The following is a 6820-nucleotide window of genomic DNA, read 5'->3' as shown; positions in this document are numbered from 1 at the left end:
ACATCAATATACAAATTATTTCGTCAACTTAGTAAGCATCATAGCTATATATTTTAATGCAGGCGCGTAGCTATAGGATCTTATTTCAGGGAGGGGCGGTATTGAGCAAGCGAATCACTTAAAGAGTGCGCAAAGCGCTCCCTAGGTGGGGAGGGGATGGGTGAAAGGCATCCCACGCGAAGCGCAGTAGCTTAGACGTTCCATTAAATTATTATGAAAAGAAGACGATTTGTTGTACCGTTCTCGACTCTTAATCCTTGTCTGAATTCAGTTTCCCCATCCCACACGAAGCGCGGAGGCTTAGACGTTTCATTAAATTATTATAGAAAGAAAACAATTTGTTGTATACCGTTCTCTACTCTTAAGCCTAATTGTCTGAATTCAGTTTCTCCCCCTTTAGCGACGCCCCTGAATGTAGAGTGGCCTGAGCGGGTAGGCACAGGGCGTGGTTCTAAACTTACAGAGACACTTCGATGAAGACACCTTTATTTCATGATTGCGTGTGTTGAACTGCCATGGGCTTTACAACTTTAAACCTCCAGGGTTTATTTTGCATATATAGGGATTTACATGATCATTTATATAATAAAAGGAAATAATGAATATTCAAATATCATAGGTAGCAAATAAAGGATGACTAACAGAGGAATGAAAACAAACAGATAGGAGAGGATGATCAAGCATAATGATGTGCACCAATCTATACATGTGAATTACTAAGTAGCCTGTTCACACTACAGCTCTACAATAACAAAGCATTTGTAGCCTTACTTTTAAGCAGTTGAAGAAATTAATAAAAGTAGGCCTACTTGAAGAAATCGTTGAATTATAAGATATTCAGTTTATTTTATTAAGTATGACAAAACACACATTTAACACCTTTGGAAAAAATAATACCCCAGGAACGTGAAAAACAAAACTTTTATTGTCACACATGCCTATAATCGGACATATTTAAAAACGGAAATGTGGCACTTTGTCTTTGTCTTTAATTTGCACCTGAAAATAAATTCTTTGTTCCTCGTCTATGTCATCGCGGCGAAAAATGTCAGACTTTTCTTCTTTTCATGCAGCCTCAGACAAATGTGCCAAAGAAGTTCTGTCTTCTTGTATTCCTGAAAACAAAGTTTGGGCAATAGTTTTCAAGTTCAGTTTATCTTTACGAGATTTCGTGTAATATTAAGCTTTGGTTGAGATTTCTTTGGGTCATTGTACTTATCAGAGAAGTTTTGATCCGTTTCAAGACAGAGAATGTTCTCTCGCAAGTTGCCGTTGTAACCGGGATTGTAAGGTAAATGAGAAGAAGGATGTGCACCTCTGAGAATGATCTCTGATAGATTGGACTGTTGTTGAAAATCTCACAGATTGTTTTAATGTATATTTGATAGGTTTACTCTCATCGTCGCACACGTCTTGGAGGCTTGTTAGCTGCCGAGTTAATGCTACAAAGGCAATATCTCCGGCATACACTTCCCTCAACTCATCAGCACGAACAAAATATTGGGGAGGGGGCTCATGATAACCGAGCCCGGCTGAAATATATATATATATATATATATATATATATATATATATATATATATATATATTTTTTTTTTTTTTTTTTTTTTTTTTTTGGGGGGGGGGGGGGTGGTTCAATGATATCCGGGCCCCTCAAAAATATCGGGGGCTCCGTGATGTTATCCGAGCCCCACACAAATATCGGGGGGCTCCGTGATTTTATCCGAGCCCCACCAAAAATACTTGAGGGGGGGGGGGCTTATGATATCTGAGCCCCACCAACATAAGGGGGGGGGGGCTCAATGATATTAGAGTCCCTCCAAAATATTTGGGGGTTTAAATGATATCCGAGATCTACCAAATATATTTTGGGGTCAATGATAAGCGAGATCCGATGTCTGAGCCCCCCCCCTCTCTCCTCCCTAAATAAATATTTATAAAATGTTTATATTTGAATGGTACGTCTGTAGATTATAGGTATACATGAGTTTCATGCCTAGAATATAATCATTGGGGAGGAGGGGGTTCATGACTCAATGATATCTAAGCCCCACCAAAAGATTGGGGGCTCAATTAATGATATCTATAAGCCCCGCCAAAAATATTGGGGGGGGGGGGGGCTCAATGATCTCTGAGCCCCCCCCCAATATTTTTTTTTTCTGCGCCCCCCCCCAATCCCCCTCCCCCCGATTCCTAAGCGTAATTACAGTTCAATGAAGTCTATTTTTTAAACTTAAAGGGATTGGGTAACTTTGTTTTAGGTTCTGAAACAAAAAATCCTGGAATGATAGTTAGGGCTAGTTCTGATCGGAAAACGACCCAAATATCGGAGTATGGCAAGCTGCCCCAGGGCCTTTTCATATATACGGATCAGAGAAAAAACATTTCGGGGGTTACTTTTATGACTTTCGGGGGCTCTTTTTGGCATTTCGGGGGCTAATTCACCCCGAGCCCCCGTGTTTTTTTCCTCCTGATACGGATAAGTGAGTGCCCTGATGGGTCTACTTCTAACTCGTGTTTTTAGCCCTTCTTTCTTTACTTTTCCCTTTCCTTTCTTTTTTCTTTCCTTTCATTTCCTATTTTTTCAAAGAGGGGGGGGGGGGGGCGGGTCCATCGCCCCCCGTATATCCGCGCCTGAGTGACACCCACACAACTAACCTTATTTATTACCGAATAAAAAAAATGAAGAAAGAGCCCCTCGACACCATAGGTGTAAGTATTCAGCCAGTTCCTATCCCCCCCCCCACCAATATAAACTTTAAAAGTGATTATTTTTTTCTAATTTTTGCTCATGTAACCGTAATTAAATGCCCATACCCCTGAGCTAATTCCGGAGGCTCTGCCCCCTGGACCCCATCTTGGGCCCTAAGGCTGGCCCCTGGATGCTAATCTGACCTTAATTGTAATGTCTAAAACCCCTGCGCTTCCGGGGGCTCCGCCCCTTGGACCATACGCCAATTAGTGACCTGCCAGTGTCATGAATATGGTATTAAAATATGCTCATCTGACCGTAAGTACGAAGCCACGTACAATCGATTACAACAGTAATGTGGGGCCAATATCACGAGTATGCCTTCATAGAATAAATGTTTTAAAGAAAATATTCACTTCTACTTTCAAAAGGACTGGCCCATTTGCTTTAAAAAATTGTAAAGAGTTATTATTATGTAATTTCTAGAAAAAATGCCAACCACATGATTTACAATGAGTCTAAATACATTGATTTGCCGAGTTTCTTCCTTTTTATCAAATATACACGTAAAACAATGGGGGGACAGACTGCGCGGATAGCAATCCGCACGGATCGTCCCTCGGACGATCCGTGCGAGCAGAAAACCCGCATATTATGTCCGACGGACAAACGAAACTGGTAGGACAAACGGCCCGGTCACACCGGCCGGCGTATTTTTTATTTACACGCTAGCGAGGGGAATTTCTCGATTAATTCCAATGAAACCGCTTAAAATTCCAATTTACATCCAGGAGAAAGTTTGCTTAACTTTTTCTTGAAACACTTGAACGGTTATGGAAACTGTTTGTGTTTCTAATCTCCAAATATTAATATTATTCTGCATCAAATATAAAACATTGATTTCTACTGTGATATGTAAAGGCACGAACTTACGTTAATACATACACATATTTTATTTGTAACCAAGAAGGTGCACCATGGTAATACATTTAACAAACACATCAACATGTTACCTAGACAACTCATCACCATAGCCATTGTAAAACCATATATTAATGATACATGTAAAATATAGATTGAAGCAATTCTCGTCGATTGGCTGTATCCTGAGTGTGATTTATATAATGGATTTTGAGTAACATTTGCATCTACCTGTAGTTGAAGAATAGATACAGTGTATAACATCAATTAAGTTGGAGTTCAATTGGAAGGAAGTAACGAGGAATATTGAAGCAAGGGAGACTGGGAGATGAGGAAAGCAGGAAGTTAGAAATTGAGAGATTACTCGCGTGATAGCCTTGCATTAATGAATCCTTTATATAATGTTGTCTTGAGAGAAAGTAGACGATTTTTTTTTAAATTGGAGATTAGTGCAAGCATTAGATATATTGGAAATAGAATTAATGAGAAAGTTATTTTTATCGAGATCAATACATGGGGGGGGGGCACCATCAAAATAGGGCACTTTCTGGAATATAAGGTGCACCTACAAAGGGAAACATCAAAATGTAAATCTACCCTATTAAGACATTGATAGACGTACGCGTAACGCATGTCACACACAGAAAGATGAGAAGAAAAGAAAGAATAATTTTTTTTTTTTAAGAAGATAGAGGAAAAAGAGAGAGACAGAGAGAGGGAGAGAAAGAAAGAAAGAAAGAAAAAAGGAAGAACATGAAACTTAACTTTACACTTAGGCCTACATATTACATTTCCGACTGAGTTGGCTCGATATGTGCTTAAGTAGTCTGCGGACGAAAGTACAACAATACGAAAACAGAAGTTATATGAAATTGTCTTTAAGAGAGAAAGAGAGGTTACATTCTAAAATGAAATGAAAGGGGTTATGTGACTCTCAAGGAGGAAATTACAATTTCTATCGCTCATGACGACTATTTGGAATTTCCTAATTTTTTTTAAAGTTCAAGAACTTCCTGGGGCTCCGCCCCATGCAAGACTCCCGGCAACAGCAAATTATTTACACAATTTCTTGCTGTCTGCTGCCTCGAGATCACTGGAGCGAAGAAAGGTAACATATAGCAAGAATCCCTATTCAGTGAAGGATTTATCCCTTTTATTATTAAAGACTCCCGACAAAGGCTCTCCCTGCAAAATTGGAGAGAGTTTTATGTAGTTTAAGCTTCTAACAACCACGCCCGTGGACCTTTTATTATTTACACAAAGGTAAAAGTGTATCGCAAGAATCCCTATTCAGTGAAGGATTCATCCTTTTTATGCAGATGCTTCTTCTACCATTCTTGACCAGAAGTGCGTTTCAAACTCAATGATATGGGCATCATCCCATTGAATGTTGTGTCCAGTGTTACGGGTTTGTTTTGCTACTTGCTGCCTAATCTGAGGGCTCTGTTGTGCTCTTTAAAAAGAGGACACAATAGGGGCGGCGCAATTTAAATATCAAGGAATGTATTAGAGTTCATTTCTAAAATGAAATGAAAGGGCTATTTGACTCTCAATAAAAACTCTAATCCATCCCTTGAAATTTAAATTGCACTGCCCCCATTCAGTGTGCCATTTTCAAAGAGCACAAAAAGGCTTCAGATTGAAGATTCCATCTCATAAAATCGTCTATAAGAGAGAAAGAGAGTTTATTTCGAGAGAAAAAATGAAATGAAAGGGCTATTTGACAAGAGTCCTTTCATTTCATTTTAGAAATAACCTCTCTTCCTCTCTTATGCTATGGTCACATTACCCAAAAGTAGCCTGCTCGGCGGCCGAGCGGCGATTTTTCAACCAATTCTGCCCGGCGCTGCCCGGCCACCGAGCGGCGACCGGCCAGTCACCGCTCGTTGTTAGGGCATCGCTCGGTCGCCGCTGAAGTTTTAGCGCGGAGTTAAAATTTGGGCGGCGCCTGCCCACTTTTCACTCGCCGCCCAAAATACGCTCGGTGCCTGGGCGGTCGCCGCCCGGGCACCGAACTAATCGCTGGGCGATGCCTAATTCCAGCAGCGACCGAGCAGGCTACTGATCGGGCGGTCGCTGCTCTAATTTGTGACCATAGCTTTATAGACAATTTTCTCTCTTGAAAGTCAATAACCCTTTCATTTCATTTTAGAAATAACCTCTTTTTTCTCCTAAAGACAATTTCTCTCTTGAAAAGGCTCTGCCAGACCCCTCAAGCTCTGCCATGTTGTATGGATCCATTAGAAAGCAAAATAAGCCTACTCAATAATTGATATATATTAAAACGTCATAGCCAGGGCTCAAATTAATTTTTTGTCCCCGGGGCTCTTCCCCCCCCAAAAAAAGAGCCCCCGTGAGCCTTCTCACGGGGGCTCTTTTAGTACTGACGGGGGCTCTTTTTTATACAAATATCCATTGAATTGGTACCTACATGTATGATACTCCTCAATTATTTGCTATTTCATCATTATCATTCCAATCAGCATTTTCCCTCTTACAAATTTACAAGCTACATAGCTGTTACTGGCCTGTGTATATAATATATACGCATACAACACTGATCTTTATGATGTCTTTAACGTGACATATCTTCTTCTCCCCTTGCAAACGAGAAAGAAAACAAGGTCATTAAAAGGGATTAAGCGACAAATAATGATTGTGATTCAAATTGATGCGAATATTATTTTGTTTGAATAAGCACTGCTATTCACCCGAATCTTCTTTGTACAAACAACTTTTACAAATCTCAGTCATGCTTACTGAGTTGAGACTCATAGCGATTCATCCAAATAAGAAATCCAAGTAAGAGGCATTTTGAAAGTTTTAAGAAAATTCTTTCAAATTCCAGGATATTGGGTGTTCTTTTTCAGGAAACTCTATTTAAACGAGTGGAAGCACTAGCGGTTCTGTTTTTTTAAACTGTAACAATTCTCATTTAACAAGTGTCATTTCGGACCTTACAGCTTTCATAGAAATCGCTTCTGGACCGTCAAAGAAAAAGTTTGAGAACCCCTGGTCTACGCATTATACACATCAGGACCAACTTGACAACTTGACAAAAATGTGAGGGAGGTTCGACCCCCCCCTCCCCCCTCCCCCTCCCCCTCCCCCTCCCCCTCCCCCCTCCCCCCTCCCCCCCCCCCCCCTCCCCCTCCCCCCCCCCCCCCCCCCCCTGCGTACGCGCCTGCATGTGCATCCCTTCCTCCT

This window comes from Strongylocentrotus purpuratus, unplaced genomic scaffold, assembly GCF_000002235.5.
Source record: "Strongylocentrotus purpuratus isolate Spur 01 unplaced genomic scaffold, Spur_5.0 spur5_scaffold_16, whole genome shotgun sequence".
In the NCBI taxonomy this organism is placed as follows: domain Eukaryota; kingdom Metazoa; phylum Echinodermata; class Echinoidea; order Camarodonta; family Strongylocentrotidae; genus Strongylocentrotus; species Strongylocentrotus purpuratus.
Note: the sequence above shows the minus strand (reverse complement) of the source record.